The 20,643-nt window shown below is 43.0% G+C and overlaps 3 protein-coding genes across 4 annotated transcripts in view; 2 read left to right on the top strand and 1 right to left on the bottom strand.

Moving 5' to 3' along the window:
* The window catches only part of LOC144889630 (E3 ubiquitin-protein ligase Midline-1-like), a 353,901-nt gene extending 333,376 nt beyond the window's left edge, over nt 1–20,525 (bottom strand). Inside the window, exon 1 of the mRNA XM_078770617.1 lies at nt 20,379–20,525. The gene's annotated coding sequence lies outside the window, so the exon portion shown is untranslated. The remainder of the gene's footprint in view (nt 1–20,378) is intronic.
* LOC144889631 (uncharacterized) overlaps nt 1–20,643 on the top strand; it is a 756,734-nt gene that overhangs the window by 257,690 nt on the left and 478,401 nt on the right. The gene's annotated exons all lie outside the window — the stretch shown is intronic.
* The window catches only part of LOC144889632 (uncharacterized), an 84,700-nt gene that overhangs the window by 6,461 nt on the left and 57,596 nt on the right, over nt 1–20,643 (top strand). The window lies entirely within an intron of this gene.

Genomic DNA, 20,643 nt, shown 5'->3' with positions numbered 1-20,643 from the left:
CTATCGCCATCTCAATGATGCCACCACCCCCGACCGCTACCCCGTCCCCCACATTCAGGACTTTTCCGTCCGTTTGGCGGGCATGTCCTTCTCAAATGTGGACCTCATACGCGGCTACCATCAGGTCCCCGTCAGGCCAGAGGACGTCCCGAAGACGGTGGTCATCACGCCATTCGGACTCTTCGAATTCCTGCGGATGCCCTTCGGTCTGAAGAATGCGGCTCAGGCATTCCAGCAACTGATGGACAGCGTCCTGCGCGACTTGGATTTTGTCTACGTCTACCTGGACGATATCCTCGTCGCCAGCGCATCCCGCGAAGAGCACCTACACCACCTCCGCACGCTCTTCGAACGCCTGGGCCAGCATGGCCTGAATGTGAACCCCGCAAAGTGCTGGTTCGGTGTCGCCGTAATCGATTTTCTGGGGCACCGCGTCACCAGGCACGGAGCCGTCCCCCTGCCAGCCAAGGTGGAGGCGGTGAAGGGGTTTCCGCACCCCTGCACGATCAAGGGGCTGCAGGAGTTCCTGGGCATGGTGAACTTTTACCATCGGTTCCTGCCCCGTATCGCCCAGCTCCTGCGTGCGCCCCCTGCACGAAGCTCTCCGAGGTAAGCCGGGCAAAGGCGACGTTACCTGGACCGAGCAGATGGACACGGCGTTCACGGGCGCGAAGCTCGCCTTGGCTAATGCCACCATGCTCGCGCACCCGGCGCCCGATGCACCGATCGCCCTCACCACCGACGCCTCGGACTACGCGGTGGGCGCGGTGCACGAACAATGGGTGCGTGGAGCTTGGCAACCGCTGGCGTTCTTTAGCCAGCAGCTTCACCCGCCCGAACGCCGTTACAGTACTTTCGACCGCGAGTTGCTCGGGCTTCACTTGGCGGTCAGGCACTTCTGCCATCTGCTCGATGGCCGTGCGTTCATGGCCTTCATCGACCACAAGCCACTGATCTTCGCGATGGGCAAGGTCACCGAGCCGTGGTCGGCCCGGCAGCAGCGTCACCTCTCGGCCGTGTCCGAGTACACTACGGACATCCGGCACGTCGCGGGGAAGGACAACCCGGTGGCGGATTGCCTTTCCCGGGCCGTCGCCCATGCAGTCCACCTCGGCATCGACTATGCCCGGATGGCAGCGGACCAGGCTGCTGACCCCGACGTCCAGGCCTTGCGGACCGCCGTCACGGGCCTCCACGTCACCGAGGTGCCGTTCGACGGCGCGACCCTCTTGTGTGATGTCTCCCTCAGGCGGCCTCGCCCCATCGTGCCCGCGGGCTGGCAGCGCCAGGTGTTTGACGCCATCCACGGCCTGTCCGACCCGGGCGCGAGGGCCTGCCAAAGGTTGATCGCCGACAAGTTCGTCTGGCATGGCCTCCGGAAGGCCGTCCGTGGCTGGGCCAGGACATTCCTCTCGTGCCAGCGCGCCAAGGTGCACTGGCCACACCCAGGCCCCGCTGGCCCCGTTTACGGTGCCTGAACATCGGTTCGACCATGTGGGACCTCTGCCCCCCTCGCAGGGTTTCACCCACGTCCTCACCATGGTGGACCGCACCACCCGGTGGCCGGAGGCCGTGCCTTTGGCATCGACGACGGTGGCGGACGTCGCGCAGGCTTTCATCGCCACCTGGGTCGCCCGGTTCGGCGCCCCCTCAGACATCTCGTCCGACCGCGGCCCCCAGTTCACCTCGGAGCTCTGGGGGGCAGTCGCGCAGGGGCTCGGGGTCCGGCTGCACCGAACCACGGCTTACCACCCCCAGGCTAACGGCCTGTGTGAGCGATTTCACCGCTCATTGAAGGCCGCGCTCCGGGCCACCCTCAGCGATGGCGGCTGGGTCGACAGGCTCCCCTGGGTCCTGCCGGGCCTCCGGACGGTGCCCAAGGAGGACCTGCACGCATCCGCGGCGGAGTTGGTTTTCGGGCAACCGCTGCGGGTGCCGGGCGAGTTCCTCCCCGACTCCATGGCACCATGGTCCGCGGGCTCCGCTCTGCAAGAGACCGCCCAGAGGTTCGCCCCGGTGCCAACGGCATGCCACGGGCACCCACCAACGCACGTCGCCCCGGAGCTTCGCACGGCGGAGTACGTCTTTGTCCACCACGATGCCCACCGGACACCACTGCGGCCCCCGTACGACGGGCCTTTCCGCGTGCTGGAGACCGGGGTGAAGCACTTCACCCTGGACATCGGCGGTACTCCTGACCGCGTTTCTGTGGACCGCCTCAAGCCGGCCCACCTCGACGTGGACCATCCACCGCCAGTGGCCCGACCCCTGCGTCGGGGCCACCCCCCTGCGGGCGGACCCCCGGCACCGTCCAGCCCCGTCGCCACGCAGCCCCCCGGTCCTGCACCCATCCCAGGGGCAGCCAGGGGCATCCCACCTGGCATCCCTGCACCCCGGACGCCGCTGATCGCCAGGGGGCACTTCGGCCGGGTCATCCGTTTGCCCCGCAAACTGGCCCTCCAGGTGCGCGGGAATTCTGGGGGGGGGCGCATGTGGCGGACACGAAAGCCCACTGGCGTGGTGACATCATTCCGCTCACCAAGTGGGCGGCGGCCACGCCCGAGGGGTAGGCGTGGCCTGAGGATATACACGGCGCGCAGCCCGGAAGCGCGCCAGTGCCACAGTGATCTCTTTGTAATAAAGAACCTTAAACCTACCGCGTTGTCCGCTTCCTCCTTGGTAGCAAGTAGCGCGCGTGGCACCGCGCTTCAATACGCCCATTTTACTGCACACACACATACACACACATACACACACATACTGTCGTTGCCGTGCCTGTTTGTTTCTGTCTCTGCCACGCCGATCTGTCTGTGTCTGTCTCTGCCGCACCGGTCTGTGTCTTTCTGTGCAGCCCGGTCTACGTCTATGCCTGTCTCTGCCGCACCGGTCTGTGTCTTCTCTGCCACGCCGGTCTGTCTATGTCTGTCTCTGCCATGCCGGTCTGTCTATCTGTCTCTGCCGCACCGGTTTGTGTCTTTCTGTGCAGCCCCGGTCTACGTCTATGCCTGTCTCTGCTGCACAGGTCTGTCTTCTCTGCCATGCCAGTCTGTCTGTGTCTGTCTCTGCCACGCCGGTCTGTCTGTGTCTGTCTCTGCCACGCCGGTCTGTCTGTGTCTGTCTCTGCCACGCCGGTCTGTCTCTGCCACACCGGTCTGTCTGCCACGCCGGTCTGTCTCTGCCACGCCGGTCTGTCTCTGCCACGCCGGTCTGTCTCTGCCACGCCGGTCTGTCTCTGCCACGCCGGTCTGTCTCTGCCACGCCGGTCTGTCTCTGCCACGCCGGTCTGTCTCTGCCACGCCGGTCTGTCTCTGCCACGCCGGTCTGTCTCTGCCACGCCGGTCTGTCTCTGCCACGCCGGTCTGTCTCTGCCACGCCGGTCTGTCTCTGCCACGCCGGTCTGTCTCTGCCACGCCGGTCTGTCTCTGCCACGCCGGTCTGTCTCTGCCACGCCGGTCTGTCTCTGCCACGCCGGTCTGTCTCTGCCACGCCGGTCTGTCTCTGCCACGCCGGTCTGTCTCTGCCACGCCGGTCTGTCTCTGCCACGCCGGTCTGTCTCTGCCACGCCGGTCTGTCTCTGCCACGCCGGTCTGTCTCTGCCACGCCGGTCTGTCTCTGCCACGCCGGTCTGTCTCTGCCACGCCGGTCTGTCTCTGTCACGCCGGTCTGTCTCTGCCACGCCGGTCTGTCTCTGCCACGCCGGTCTGTCTCTGCCACGCCGGTCTGTCTCTGCCACGCCGGTCTGTCTCTTCCACGCCGGTCTGTCTCTGCCACGCCGGTCTGTCTCTGCCACGCCGGTCTGTCTCTGCCACGCCGGTCTGTCTCTGCCACGCCGGTCTGTCTCTGCCACGCCGGTCTGTCTCTGCCACGCCGGTCTGTCTCTGCCACGCCGGTCTGTCTCTGCCGCGCCGGTCTGTCTCTGCCGCGCCGGTCTGTCTCAGCCGCGCCGGTCTGTCTCAGCCGCGCCGGTCTGTCTCAGCCGCGCCGGTCTGTCTCAGCCGCGCCGGTCTGTCTCAGCCGCGCCGGTCTGTCTCAGCCGCGCCGGTCTGTCTCAGCCGCGCCGGTCTGTCTCAGCCGCGCCGGTCGGTCTCTGCCGCGCCGTTCGGTCTCTGCCGCGCCGGTCGGTCTCTGCCGCGCCGGTCGGTCTCTGCCGCGCCGGTCGGTCTCTGCCGCGCCTGTCTGTCTCTGCCGCGCCTGTCTGTCTCTGCCGCGCCGGTCTGTCTCTGCCGCGCCGGTCTGTCTCTGCCGCGCCGGTCTGTCTCTGCCGCGCCGGTCTGTCTCTGCCGCGCCGGTCTGTCTCTGCCGCGCCGGTCTGTCTCTGCCGCGCCGGTCTGTCTCTGCCGCGCCGGTCTGTCTCTGCCGCGCCGGTCTGTCTCTGCCGCGCCGGTCTGTCTCTGCCGCGCCGGTCTGTCTCTGCCGCGCCGGTCTGTCTCTGCCGCGCCGGTCTGTCTCTGCCGCGCCGGTCTGTCTCTGCCGCGCCGGTCTGTCTCTGCCGCGCCGGTCTGTCTCTGCCGCGCCGGTCTGTCTCTGCCGCGCCGGTCTGTCTCTGCCGCGCCGGTCTGTCTCTGCCACGCCGGTCTGTCTCTGCCACGCCGGTCTGTCTCTGCCACGCCGGTCTGTCTCTGCCACGCCGGTCTGTCTCTGCCACGCCGGTCTGTCTCTGCCACGCCGGTCTGTCTCTGCCACGCCGGTCTGTCTGTGTCTGTCTCTGCCACGTCTGTGTCTGTCTCTGCCACGCCTGTGTCTGTCTCTGCCACGCCTGTCTGTCTGTGTCTGTCTCTGCCACGCCGATCTGTCTGTGTCTGTCTCTGCCACGCCGGTCTGTCTCTGCCACGCCGGTCTGTCTCTGCCACGCCATCTGTCTGTGTCTGTGTCTGTCTCTGCCACACCGTCTGTCTGTGTCTGTGTCTGTCTCTGCCACACCGTCTGTCTGTGTCTGTGTCTGTCTCTGCCACACCTGTCTGTCTGTGTCTGTGTCTGTCTCTGCCACACCTGGCTGTCCGTGTCTGTGTCTGTCTCTGCCACGCCTGTCTGTCCGTGTCTGTCTCTGCCACGCCTGTCTGTCCGTGTCTGTCTCTGCCACGCCTGTCTGTCCGTGTCTGTCTCTGCCACGCCTGTCTGTGTCTGTCTCTGCCACGCCTGTCTGTGTCTGTCTCTGCCACGCCTGTCTGTGTCTGTCTCTGCCACGCCTGTCTGTGTCTGTCTCTGCCACGCCTGTCTGTGTCTGTCTCTGCCACGCCTGTCTGTGTCTGTCTCTGCCACGCCTGTCTGTGTCTGTCTCTGCCACGCCTGTCTGTGTCTGTCTCTGCCACGCCTGTCTGTGTCTGTCTCTGCCACGCCTGTCTGTGTCTGTCTCTGCCACGCCTGTCTGTGTCTGTCTCTGCCACGCCTGTCTGTGTCTGTCTTTCTGTGTCTTTCTCTGTGTCTTTCTGTGTCTGTCTCTGTGTCTTTGTGTCTCTGTGTCTTTCTGTGTCTGTGTCTCTCTGTGTCTGTCTCTGCTGTGTCAGTCTGTCTCTGCTGCACCGGTTTGTCTATGTATGTGTCTGTGTCTGCCGCACCGGTCTGTGTCTGTATCTGTATCTGTCTTTGCCGTGCCCATCTGTGTCTGTGTTTTTCTATTCCACACTGATCTGTCTGTGTCTGTCTCTGCCACGCTGATCTGTCTGTGTCTGTCTCTGCCACGCTGATCTGTCTGTGTCTGTCTCTGCCACGCTGATCTGTCTGTGTCTGTCTCTGCCACGCTGATCTGTCTGTCTGTCTCTGCCATGCCAATCTGTCTGTATCTGTCTCTGCCTTGCCAGTCTGTGTCTTTCTGTCTCTGTGTGTGTCTCTGTGTGTGTCTCTGTGTGTGTCTCTGTGTCTGTCTCTGTGTGTGTCTCTGTGTCTGTGTATCTCTGCCACGCCGGTCTGTATCGGTGTCTGTGTCTCTGCCGTGCCAGTCTGTCTCTGCCTCACCGGTCTGTGTCTGTATCTGTATCTTTCTTTGCCGTGCCCATCTGTGTCTGTGTTTTTCTCTTCCACACTGATCTGTCTGTGTCTGTGTCTGTATCTGTCTCTGCAGCATCGGTCTATCTGTCTCTGCCATGCCGGTCTGTCTATGCCTGTCTCTGCTACGCCGGTCTGTCTGTGTCTGTCTCTGCCATGCCAGTCTGTCTGCGTCTGTCTCTGCCACGCCAGTCTGTCTGTATCTGTCTCTGCCGCACTGGTCTGTATCTCTGTCTGTCTCTGCCGCGCACTGAGCGAACAACAATCAGCCTTCCATACATACTTTGCGCATCCAAGCACAAACCTAGTTTCTGAGATGACAGGATTATGCGAGTTGAACCTGAAAAGTTTAACTTCCTGCAAAGTGGAGACTCCTCGGTGCAAAGTGGAGACGCCTCGGTGCAAAGTGGAGACGCCTCGGTGCAAAGTGGAGACGCCTCGGTGCAAAGTGGAGACGCCTCGGTGCAAAGTGGAGACGCCTCGGTGCAAAGTGGAGACGCCTCGGTGCAAAGTGGAGACGCCTCGGTGCAAGGTGGAGACGCCTCGGTGCAAGGTAGAGACGCCTCGGTGCATGGTGCAGACGCCTCGGTGCATGGTGCAACTGCTCTCCCTACCTTGTCAGTAGATGACAAATGTTGTTCCTGGGACAGCCCCAAATCTCCATTCACTTACATGTAAATTTTCCTCTCACCATCACTTTTCTTAATTTCCCCTTAACACCTCTATTCCTGACCCCCTTGGTCTTATGGGCCTTTTACTCTTACTATCAATGATCATTGTTGTTTAGTAGACCACTGAAACAATGATCCTACAAATATTTGTTTATGCGTAGGAAATAATTTAATTCTCCGACAACTTCCATCACCATCTAATACATTAACAAAGTATATGTTTGAGTTTGGTTCTTTATCAAGATATTTTAACTGAGCTAAGATAAAATGATAAACCTCCCTCAATGTTCTTGTTTGGGCGCCTCCAGTGCCACACACCATTTTTAAATTAAAGTATATATTTTCCTGATAACCATCAAAGTTTTCCGTCCACTCAAAAATATTTCCATCTTTTTGACCCAACTCACCAGTATTTAAACTAGTTCTCTTATTTGTTTTGTGAACTTTTTTACCAGTTGCCTTTTCAATAAGTCTTATTTGATATTTTTCACATTCATTATGTTTTCCATTTATATACCAAGGTTGATTACACCTCCACTCTTTAGTCTGGTTGATACTTGGTTCTATCATTTATATAATAGTAAAAAAGGCGGCGGTAGCCCGTTAAAATCCCTAACCCCCTTTTTAACTTATCACTTATATACTTATATAACCATAAGGGAGACTATCAATTCCATTTTCTAAAATAAACCTCTTATCAAAAGCCCCCAATGCTTTCTTATTCACTTATTCTGAATATAATTGATGTTTATAACTTCTTATTCCATTAATCTTTCTAAACTCTTCTTTCTTTGTTGTTAAACAGTTATAATAATCCTTAAAGTTTATTGTTTCTTCAATAACATTTTTCTTTACACCTTTTAACTTCTTATCAGTCTTTTCAACGTTATTCACAATGTATTTATAAGCATAAGCCTTTGACCTCAATCCCACAAATTCACTCGTAACATTTCCTCCTAATTCATCCTTGAACTTTCCAATCACCTTTTTATTTTTCGAAGAGAACAACTCGCTCTCTGGACTATAATTACCAGTGTCATAGATATTAATGTCCCTTTTCATGTCTGAATAAACATCGTTAGTATTAATTTTCAAAATAAAACTATCTGTATCCATATAAAGTAGATAAACTTCATTTTGATATTTCTTCCTCAAGTTATTGTAAAAATAATCATACATTAATGACTTTGATAAATCAATAATTGATGTTCCAATATAAATAGGTTTGTCCATTTCAATACTGTCTTTAATCAAATGGATTGCACAAAAGTTCTCAGTAAAGACCTCGGCTCTAGTAAAACTCAGTCTATTAATTAATTTTGATGCTTGTTCCCAAGATGTTGATAGTCTGATATTTTGTCTTTTCCTCACATTCTCCATGGTCTTACCAAAGACCGCATTATTCATCAATTTATAAAAGTCTTTCTCAAAATCTGTTTTTGACTGTTCTTCTTTGTGTATTAAAATCAATGTACTCCTTTAGCTAATGACTTTGATTGAACTTTAGAACCCTATGGATCTTCTCTACTCTTAGACCTTTTCATAAATATTGTCGCAAATTTCTTTGGTGTAGAACATAATTTTTCTTGTTATATAATGTAGTAAGTAATTTTTCTGTTGATTCACCTATATCAAACGATCGTTGATAATCACTCAACCATTCTTTCTTTGGACTTTCTTTCTCACAAGCAAATGGAAGATCTTTATGTTTGATATGAAGTTCTTCAGGATATTTTAAATTGACCTCAAAATAATAACCAACCTTTGAATCATCCAATTCTTTTTGTGTAGAGATACATACATCTTGTAAAACGTTTTTGTAGTCTTTTTCCTTTACCCATCTAAGTTTTCCATACGGAAGAGCTTGAGACATTGCCCAGCCATACAAGTTGTTTGCGTCATAGTACATCAAGAAAGAACTCTCTTTCGTTGAATTATAATTTGGAAGATATTTGTTATTTGCTTTTGCGGATCTGCTCGAGCAGACTTGTGAAATTTCACCTCTTTTTGCCTTTTCAATCATCAAAAGCATATCAACATCGGTTATCAAATCCAAACCTTGTTTTGTCATTTTCAACATCGCGCTCCAAGCCAATCCAGGTGCTGTGTAGTAGTGAGCAGGATCCAATTCGTATCCAGTGCGACAAACAGATCTAAAGGCTTAAAATACATCGGCCAATAAAAGCACATCAGTTTTGAGATACAAATCATGATACTCGCCAAGATTCTTCATGTTATATTTTGCCCGAACATTTTGTGCGTGTCCATAATCTTTATCAGATATATGACTGTTGTTTAATTTTTTATAGAAATTTTCTTTTAAAGGAAGTTGTGTTTCATTGAATCTCTCAAATGAGTCCATATAGTCATCGGGGTAAATTCCCTTTTGTGTTAGTAAATCTTTATCTGAAAAATACTCTGAAAGACATGGAAACTCTTTTAGATTTTGAACCAAGTTAGCCAATGGACTTGCCATGAATTTAAATGTATCAAGAAATCTGATATGAGTAATAGGAGATGTGTGAATTGTTTTTGTGAATGAAATGTATTTCTGATCCGTGTTAGGAATTGCTGAAATTTGTCCAGATGTCTTTGAAAGTTCATTAATAAATAGATGCGTATCATAATGAGCGTTGTTATGAAGAAAGACAGGAATGAAAGAGGGGAGTTTATAATTAATATTACAACTTTGATGAGCCGGACCTCGATATTTACCAGTGAGATGACAATGATCTCTAACCTTTAAATCTTTACCAATTTTTTCCTCACAAATATGACAGACATTGTTTTTCTATATTCCCTTTTCTCCTCACTCGTCAAGGACATTGGTTTATTGGTTTCTCTCATTATCTTGGTTAATCGAACACAGTCTTTTTCTAGTCGTTTCACGAACTCCTCTGGGGTATTTGAGCCTCTATACACCTCTAACTTGTTATATTCATCACAAACGGATGATTTGATATAATAACAAAAACCACAAGGAGTATGTTTTTGATATTAATTTGTGTATGATTCTTTTGGATCTGGAGAAGCAGTATCAATTTTTTCTAGAATACTTTCAAAATCAGCATATATTACAAACGGATGTTTGATTGTTTTCTTTTCATCTTTGAATGTGATCTTTGAGCCTTCTTTAGGCATATTGATTGCAGTTGATTTATGTTCACCACAATAATTTGAATGTTTATCTAATCTTTCTTGTGTATGGAAGAAGATAAGACAACGCAAACAAATATATATTTTATTTGTTCTTTTACATACTTGTGGTTTTATTAATTTAGCAATATCTTTGATGTATGTATAATGTAAATTTTCCTCTGAATTAAAATATAGAAGATTAATATGAGTTTGTTTACAATTGTCAGAAAGCTTTAAAACCTGAATGTTGTTTTTCTATTAGACCATAAACATTAACTGATAAATTATTCATCTTTTCAAATTTAGGAATATCATTTAAAGTCATCGGAAACTTTAGACCTTTCGTATTTAATGTATTCTCATATTTTTTATAATGAGATACTCTTTCATCATGAAAATGTGGAGGATGTAAGTGTGCTAGAATAGACCAGAGAAACATTTATTGTCTATTTTTGATATTGATAACTGCTTTTCTATTTTTGATAACACTGGGTAAGTCAATGTAAGAAGAAGCTTTTAGAGGATCTGATTTAAGAATATGAATGTCTATGTAAATAATTTTTCCTATATTGAATCCACTTCCTACGATTGAATTATCCACATCTTGCTCATGTTTAATAAGTTCATCATAGACTCCTGATGTTTTAAAACCTTGATATGAAGATATAAAGTGTGGCTCAGTTCTCATGTATGGTGTATCTACAACTCCTTCGTCCTTTGTCATTTCTAATTTTACTTCCATATAAAATTTAAGTGGTTTCATTTCTTTGTGTTTTTTCAATCGATGTTTGAACAGCAGGTTTAACTATTTCTACAGCATCAACTATAGACTCTGGTTCAGGAGGTTTGAAGTTAAAGACTCTTATTTTAATATGTCCTTTGAATGCGCCATCAGAGTTTTTAGTTGTGATAAAATTTGATAAATGTAGATTTGTTTTAAGATGTATTTCGAAGCCTTTCTTGAGGATATTTTTATGACAGACAGAACAGTGTTTTGTTTCCTTCTGAATAGGATCTAGTAGGTGAAGTAGATTAAATGTGTGTTTGTTAGTTTTAAGGTGTCTTTTGTATTGTTTATATTCTTGTTCACAAACGTCGCAATACGTTGCTTTGATCATATTTATATATGTTAAAATTATACTTAAAACAAAGTGCCTTTTTTAGAGGCTTTTTAAAAGATGAAACTGTGCTTAAAGTAAAACACCTATAGAAGAAACTGCTTCGAAGAAAGTGCCTTTTTACAGGCTTTTTATATACTAGGGCATGCCCGTACTATATCTATATCTAAAATTATATCCCCCCCCTCTATTTACATGAAATGGTTTGGTCCAAAGCGAACGGCTTGCGAGTGGTGACAATCCCCCCCCTCTATTTACATGCAATGGTTTGGTCCAAAGCGAACGGCTTCCGGAGTTTGGTAAAGAAATCGCCATCGCGTGCACAAACGCGCAGGAAAGCGAATGAATCGCAAATTCGTTTTTATTAGTTGTAAAACATAGTTTAACGCCAACATAGTTTGCAAACGTGAAATAAATGAATACGCTCTCAAATGTGCCATCCGAGGCAGAGTGTGCCCGCCACGTTCGGCACACGCGATCGTTCGCTGCTCTCTGATTGGTTGAATCGTTTTTTGGACATAGCTCGGTAAGTAATTGTCCGATTAATATGAAACCTTGAAAAGGCACATCCTCGGGTCCCCAGCAATATACCTGGCAAGTTAAAAGTATATCGGACCCGTGGTTGTCGAGAAACAGCGGTCACAGACAAACGTACAGACAGACAGAGATTACTGGAATTATAGATAGATGAAACTATACTTAAAGTAAAACACCTTTTTACAGGTATTCTAAAAGTAAAGCGCTTTTTAATCACAAAATTCAACACTAAAATCATCATCATCACTATCATCTAAGTTCAATGAGAACACTATCATTTGTGTACACTGAATTATCACTATCACTATCGCTGTCACTATCACTCATTGATTCATGATCATCATCAATAAAACTACTCTCATAACTATCATTTGAACACAAACTTTTAGTATCATAACTATCTTTAGATCCTAGACTCTCAGTATCATATTCAGGTCCTTGACTCTCAGAGTATTGACTGTCAATATCACTCATTTACATACCATTAAACTTCCATCAACATCTATATATTTTCTTTCATTAGAACTAATAACCACAATATTTTTTACATTAAATGTTATTTTCAAATAATCTCTAATAATCAGGGTACGGAATGATAGTTCACCACTAATATTCATATTATTAATTTCACCCACATCTTTGGGTCTATAAAAGAATATACAAATGTTTCCTCTAGAATCGTTGATGGTCTTATCATTCATTTTCAAAGCTTCTTTATCAATGATCTTTTCAAGCTTTGAGTAAATTGCCAGTAGTAGTGGAGAAACATTTGTCAAATTTACTTCAATAGAGTTATTAATTAACATAGCTTGTCCTGTAAATTTAATAAAAGGACACATGTTATTCTCCATTATGGGTTTAATCCAAAAATTTCCATATTTATCTTTGTTTAATTTAACATCTTTGACATATTTTTCTGCTGGTGCTGAAGTAGAGATTGATTGAAATTTGTCATTTGTGTTTTGAAACATTGTATTTATTGGCTAATAAACTTGCGCTTTGTTTAAGTAAAAATTTACTATATAATTATGATCGAAGGATATTTAGAATTTCCAGACTCTCCATATGATAAATTAGAGAATTGTCCGGCTTGTGATAGAGTGGGGCTTAATGATGAGGATTCATATAAACAATGTTTATTCTGTGATTATCTTCTAATTAATGATAATAAGAAAAAAAAACATATATATAACTCTTTTAAATTAGAACCAAAAATGAATTACTTTACAAGATTAATAAGAGAGATGAATGTTAAGTATTATGATGATAAATACACCATTTCTTTCAAGGGAAGAGAGTTTGTATTGAGGAAATGTATAAGGGTTTAATGATATCTATTATTCAAAATAATTTTAATGGAAATGTTAATACAAGATACTATATAAATAAAATAATGAATTATTTTGAAACTAAACCTGAACTCAGGAGAAAATATAGAGTTTCTAAAATAGCTCAAAAAAAGTTAGATGACTTGTTTTCCAAATATATAAATGAATGATTTTTTACCCGTTTGGGAAAACAAGATAAAATTTAACAACCATAAAAATCTTCCAAATTCATTAAGATGTCTAATATTCGGTTCAAGCGGATGTGGAAAAACCTGTTTGCTTTTAAAGATGCTCCTTACTCCCAACTTTTTAGATTATGATAATTTAATAATTTTTACGAAGTCAAGTTTTCAACCCGAGTATCAACTGCTATCACAAGGTTTTAATGCCGGTCTTAAAAAGGAAGACATTATCGGTTTATATAAACTTCAAAAGAAACTAAATGATTATAATATTGAAGATATAATACAATTATTTTGTGATACACAGAAATCAAAACCGAAACCAAAACCCATAACTTGTATTCTCAGTGATAATATGGATGATATACCTTCACCTCAAGATTGAGATAAATCAAAAAGGAACCTCGTCATCTTTGATTGTGTTAATGAGAGAAACCAAACAGTAATGGACAGCTACTATACAAGAGGGAGACATTCTTCTTGTAATTGTATTTATCTTAGTCATTCATATTTTCAACTCCCTCGACGCTCAATAAGAAACAATGCCAATACTTTTATTTTATTTCAGTTAAATTCAATAGATGTAAATAATTTTTGGAGAGATAATTGCTCTACGTTATGTAGTAAAAAGGAATTTGAAAATTATATGAAACACGATTGGAAAATATAAATATATTGTTGTGAAACAAGATGAGATATTAACGGATATTTTACACACATAAATGACAACTATTATTTATTATTAATCTTGTGGGTAAATCTTCTTCAGGAAAGAATTTTCATAAATCTAAACTCTTGAATAGTAAAAATGAAAAGATTGTAATTTTTTTTTTAAAACTCCCTATGATTCGTTTTGTAAGGACGACAACCAGAGCAATGCGACCAGGAGAAGTAGAAGGGACAGATTATTACTACATTTCAATGGAGAAACATATGCGATTGAGGAACGAAGGTCAAATATTTGAGAAGGTCTCTCTTGGTTCTCCAAAATATTCACATTGTAAGAGTGAGTTAAATAAAGTAAAATCTAATGGTCTTGGGATTTTGGAAACGAATCCTGAAGGAATGAAACAAATTATTAAACATTTGTGTGGTGATGGAGTTAAGATTTTATCATTTGGGTTTGATATCAATGAGGAGACTCAACACAAACATATGAAAAGCAGAGATACAAGTATTAGTGAAGAAGAAATAACAACTCGTATTAATACCAATAAAGAATTTGATGAAATATTTAAAGAAAAGGATTTATTTCAACACATTTACTATAATGATGAAGAAAAGGAAAATTTTCCCATTGACCTTTGCAATTCATTAAATGATATTTTTCAATAAATAAATACAGAAAATGAATACCGAAGAAAGAGCAAGAAAGTTTAAAGAACATCAAGAGTTGGTTTCAAAAGTTGTAAAGCAACAGGAAGAGATAAAGAAGAAATAGAGACAGAAACTAACTGGTGAAGAAGCCTTTGAAAGAAAACAAGAGAAAAATTTTAAACCACTTTTAAAAACTCAAACGATTTCACCTACAGTTCCCACGTTAGAATTTACGCCGAAAAAGACTTCAAATGCTCAAATATTTTAGTCAAATGACAGAGCAAGAACTTGGAGAATTAGAATATGATGATGAAGGATTATTTCGGAAACTTGAGGTAAATCAACCCCCTAATTATGTTGTGGAAGCTCTTCAAAACAATGAATATTCGGCGGGTTCAAAAACCAGAGCAGGTCTCATTCCAACAGAAGAACCAGCACAATTCCATCTTGTGAAAGAAAAGTTGTTGATATTTAATGATAAATTGGTGTTCTTAAGTTCTGCTCAACCAAATGTTGAATTAACTCCAAGATTAATGTTTCTTCTAACAAACTCCGGATTCAGTGGTTCAAAATATTTTGAGGAACCACTTGATATGGAAAGAGAGGAAGATAGAGAGCATATTGAGTTGCTAAATGCACTTGATTATGGAGTTTCTGTTGCTGGTGAAAGTAAGAAGAATGAGAAGGAGAAACATAATATTGATGCTTTAAGTAAGCTTGGTTCGGGTGTTAGCTTTCTTCCAAATGACCCATCACAATTAGTTAATAGAGTATTATTGTTGTTAGGTAGCAAGAAGGCTGGAAACAACAATTGTTTTAATGAAACATCTGCCATTTTAGACCAGTTGATGAATATGAAAATTAATAAATATCAATACAAAGATATTTTATTAGATATTAAATAAGATGAGAAGCACAATTCTTTGTTTTAATTTCACAATGAGTGATTACACAGCATCATTCCCTTACTCACGACAGCTTGACCCCACAAAAGAATTTGAGGCATCTTTATTGTCGATGGAAACTTATAATACCTTGTTTAATATCGCAGAGAAAAACAATAAGTTTAGTTATAATCCAGGAAGTGGACATAAAACTATAACCATTTCACCCGGAGCTTACGAGATTTCTCAAATATCTTCTGAAGTCTCTCGCCTTATGAAAGCACAAGGTGATGAACCAAAAAATATGGTAATAGTTATTCAAAAACACACTTCAAAATCAACTATTAAACTTAAAAATAATTATAAAGTTGATTTCACGATTGAAAAATCGTTTAGAGAGCTATTGGGTTTCTCTTCAAAAAAGATTGAAACGAACGGGACGTTTTACAGTGATAGTCTTTCAAATATCCTCCGGTATAAATTCAGTATTAATTCATTGTGATTTGATTGATGGTGCTTATAACGATGGAATAAGAACAAATACAATATTTTCATTCAGCGCATAGTCAACCCCAATTGGTTATAAATTTAATATGGAACCAAAAAAATCTTGTCTATTTACCTGTCAGGAAAAACCATATACAGAGTAAATTTTAGGATAACTGACCAAGATAATCGTATGATATCCTTTAATGATGAAATTATATCCATCAGAATTCACCTACGTGAAGTTTTTCAATAAATAAATAATGGTTATTGTGAGAAAACACGAGTTGGGAAAATATAAAATAATTACAGGGGATGGGATGTTCCTTTCACCATACTATAAGGGTGAAGGTATGTTTCTTGGTAGAGGATACTACAAACCAAAGAGACAACGGGGTGTGGGACATCAATTTAGAAATAAAGGAGATGGGATAATTGATACTCTCATGGGTATTGGTTCAACCATTCTTAAACATAAAGACCTAATTGGTTCAACTGCTTCTGCCATGGGTTCAGTTGCGGGTACTATAAAGAGTATAAAAGATGCTCAAAAGGAGTCTCATAAATTACAAGCAATCAAAGAAATAAAAAAGGTAAAACTCAACTATCTTCACAAGAACTACAAAAAATCATTAAAATACTTGGGTCAGGGTTTCAACGATTTTAATACTATATAAATACAAGTATGGAAGCGATTGATAGTATCTATGATTTGGATGATACGATTATCATTTCAAACTCCACTAAAAAGGAAGACTATTGAAAGGTAAATGCTATAACAGGAACAGACTGGAATTCAAACGGAACAAAAAGTTTTGAAATAAATAATCAACAAACTTACTTGAATCTAGCTGATAGTTTCTTGCTGTGTAAATTTAAATTCACTAAGGCTGCGAATAATACTAATGCTACACTCGTAAATGATTTCTTCTGGAAAATGTTTGATAGTGTTCGCCTGTATATTGGAACACAAGAGGTTGAAGCGGTTGATTATGTCTCTGCTACATCTGAAATGATGAAATTTACACTATATTCGTTTAGTGATAGAATGGGTAAGGGAGCTGTTGAAGGTTTTATTCCTGATATGTCAACGGGTACAAACGCAGACCCTGGTTATAGTCAAAGGAAGGCAATGTATAATGATGATACAAAAGCGGAGAATAGCTTTACCGTAGCAGTATCTCTGAAAGGTATATTTGGATTTTGTGATTATGATAAAGTTTTGTATGGTCTTAAAATTAGATTTCAACTACAAAGGAATGATAATGTAAATAGGTTGCTTTTTGGGGCCGAAAATGTTTTCGGAGACAATAACAAATTTGTTATTAATGATTTGTGTTGGGATATCAGTGCATATACTCCTAATCTTAAAATGGAAGAGATGTTAAATAGAAGACTTAACTCAAAGAAAGCACTAAATTTATCATACCTTAAAAGAAGATGTCAACACGTTAAACTGGAACACACTACCTACACTTGGAATTTGAGTGTTCTTCAAGGAAAGCCATGATACCTATGGCTCATTTTTTTTAAACCAGATGGAGAGGATGGTACTGATAAGAATAGTGCACTGAGTTATAATGCTAAGGTGAAACAACTTCGGGTTTCTCTTGATGGCACATTTTATCCACGAGATAGATTGGAAATTGATTGGGGAAAAAAATGATTATGCGGAAGCCTACTAGTCTTACCAAAAGGTGTGTGAAAGCAACGGTAATAATGATCCCATTTTGGATATGGTTGCGTTTCATAAACGTTATACGATCTACGCAATTGACCTGAGTTCTCAAAAAGAACTATAAAGTCTAATAGAGTGGATACTTCTCTATACATTGAAAGAGGGGAGAGTGAAGAGGTTAATACATATTGTTTGCTTTTGGAAGAAACAATTACAGATTAATACAGATAATGGTGTTGTGATTAATATCACATAGATTTTTTCTCAAATAAATGAGTAGGAAAGAACCGGTATATGTTAATCAAATCAGTCTTAATAAATTAACATCTTGTATTCAAAATCAAAAGCCTTGTATTATTAATGTTAATACAATTCAAAGAAAAAGAGCAGTAAGAATTGATGTTTTACTCACAAGAGAGCAGGTAAAAACACGAAATGATGTTGGATCACTTAAAATTAAAATGACAAAACCTATGTTAAAGAAATATTCAATACAATAGGGAGGATTTCTCCCGTTTCTAATTCCTTTATTTGCTGGTTTAAGTGCGGCGGGAGCATTGACTGGTGGTATTTCATCAGCGCTAAAAACTGCTAACGAAAGGAAGGCACAACTAAAAGCTCAAAAATAATTAGAAAGACATAACAAGGAGTTGGAGAAACAAATTAGTTGAAGTGGTGTAATTGTGGATTTTGCTCAAAAACTTGAAAGTCTACCTGATAAAGCTAGATTGTTGGTTGGAGATATGCTTTCCTCTATCGCTCAAGCGGGTGTTAAACTAACTAAAAGGGGTAATGGGTTATATCTTTCTCAAAAATAAATGGATAAATGGTTTAAACAATTTGGAAAGAATACAACGTCAAATATAGAACTTACTAAATATTGTAAAAAACTAAAAATTGATAATGTGGTTATTTGTATGAGAGATGAATTAACAAAGTTGTCCAAGAATACAAAGAATATTATTATGAATTTAGACACACAGAATGGTTCTCATTGGGTTTGTATTCATAATAGTCAGGATAAATATTATTTTGATAGTTATGGTATGCCACCACCTGTTGAAGTAATACAATTCTTACAGAATGGTGTTTATCAAACATTTCAAGTTCAAGAAATTAATTCTAAATGTTGTGGTCAATTATGTTTATATGTATTATTTCAACTCAACAATAATGAAAATTTTTATGATGTCATTTTAAATCTAATATAAATGACATATGTTGGAAAAGATGGTTCTATCTTTGGAAAATCCTCTCAGGATATTGATTTATCAAATTATTATACAAAGGCATAGGCTGAACGACAAAAATATAGTGTAAGGAAAAATATTAATATGAAGAATACTTATAAATTAATCAATTATCCAAACCCTACAGATGCGAATGACTTAATTAGATTCAGTGATTTATCACAATATATCTATCTATAATTCCAGTAATCTCTGTGTGTTTGTTTGTACGTTTGTACGTTTGTACGTTTGTACGTTTGTACGTTTGTTTGTCTGTGACCGCTGTTTCTCGACAACCACGGGTCCGATATACTTTAAACTTGCCAGGTATATTGCTGGGGACCCGAGGATGTGCCTTTTCAAGGTTTCATATTAATCGGACAATTACTTACCGAGCTATGTCCAAAAAACGATTCAACCAATCAGAGAGCAGCGAGCTATCGCGTGTGCCGAACGTGGCGGACACACTCTGCCTCGGATGGCACATTTGAGAGCGTATTCATTTATTTCACGTTTGCAAACTATGTTGGCGCTATGTTGGCGTTAAACTATGTTTTAAAACTAATAAAAACCATTTCATGTGAATAGAGGGGGGGGGGGGGGGATTGTCACTGTACTCGCACGAGCAGATGGCGGAAGTGCCTGACCGCCAAGTGAAGTCCGAGCAACTCGCGGTCGAAGGTACTGTAACGGCGTTCGGGCGGGCGAAGCTGCCGGCTAAAGAACGCCAGCGGTTGCCAGGCTCCGTTTTAAAACTAATTAAAACCCCGGGGGGATTGTCACTGTACTCGCAAGCCGTTCGCCGTTCGCTTTGGCGTTGCGAATGGACCAAAACATTTCATGGACCAAACCATTTCATGTAAAGCGTTCGCCGTTCGCTTTGGCGTTGCGAATGGACCAAAACATTTCATGAACCAAACCATTTCATGTAAATAGAGGGGGGAATATAATTTTAGATATAGATATAGTACGGGCATGCCCTAGTATCTTTAAATAAAACAGCACGTTTTGTTAAACAAGTAAAATTTACAACCACAACACCTGGTTATACTGACCATACACCTTTCTTCATTAAATTTAATTAGCTGCTTACAATTGAATTTTATAAAGAAGGACATATAGTTAATATGAGAATTAATAAATGGGGGTATGATGTGCCTGATTTAGGATATAATTGGTCTTTTTCAAAAACTTAGAAGACCTACATGATTTTAATCAGTCTCGTAAAGAAGAATATTATCCGCTTGGTGAGGATAAGGATTTATGTGGAAGTACAATTGGTAAACAACAAATACATGATTTTAAGAAAAGAAAAATATATGATAGTATAGCGATGGTTAGCATGACAAAGAAGGAAGGTAATGAGATAAGGATAGAAAGCCGAGGAATACAAACCGATTTGGTAGTGGGAAGATGGGGTGGTATTACCTGTCATAATATTAATCTCACATATATTTCTGATACATAAATGGCAGGAAGAAGACTACAAGAGAATTATAATTTTTGTATTCAATGATACTGTTACAGACGTGGCTTAGATTTTATTTACCGAGCGGTTTGGTATGATCACGTCTGCACAAGTTACCCGATTATACCCGAACGTTGACTAATCGCGCTACGCTAGATCAATGAAGGAAAAGACACACGGCTGGGATTAAAATGACGCGACACCAGGGATACGGTTCTCAAGACCTCCGGAGGAGGTTATATTGTTACGGAAGGTTAGATTACAACTACAAGAGGGACAGCATAGTAAGATAAGCACTTAGACACACTCTTATATTATTCCCAACAGACGACAGATAAACGGGACAAAAGGCTGACTCACACGGGGTTTGATGGCTAGGAAAGGCAGGATCGATGGCTCCAGGTGCACCTGGGCTCAAAGGTCAGAATCGACTCGGTCCGGTCCAGAGATGCGGGGAGGTATTCAGCGCTCGTACATGGCAACTTCTCTCTCCAGGCTGGGGGCGCATCTGACCTCACATCCGGTGAGTCGCTTCGTATCTCCGGCGGGGAGTGACACGCCCTCGGCTCGTTAGCTCCGCCCCAGATGGAATCGGCACGTCGCCTCTCATTGGGTGCGTGCGGGG

Source organism: Myxine glutinosa, chromosome 1 (assembly GCF_964187855.1).
Source record: "Myxine glutinosa chromosome 1, kmMyxGlut1.1, whole genome shotgun sequence".
Taxonomy (NCBI): domain Eukaryota; kingdom Metazoa; phylum Chordata; class Myxini; order Myxiniformes; family Myxinidae; genus Myxine; species Myxine glutinosa.
The sequence above is the reverse complement of the archived record's forward strand: the minus strand, read 5'-3'. Positions and strand labels throughout refer to the sequence as shown.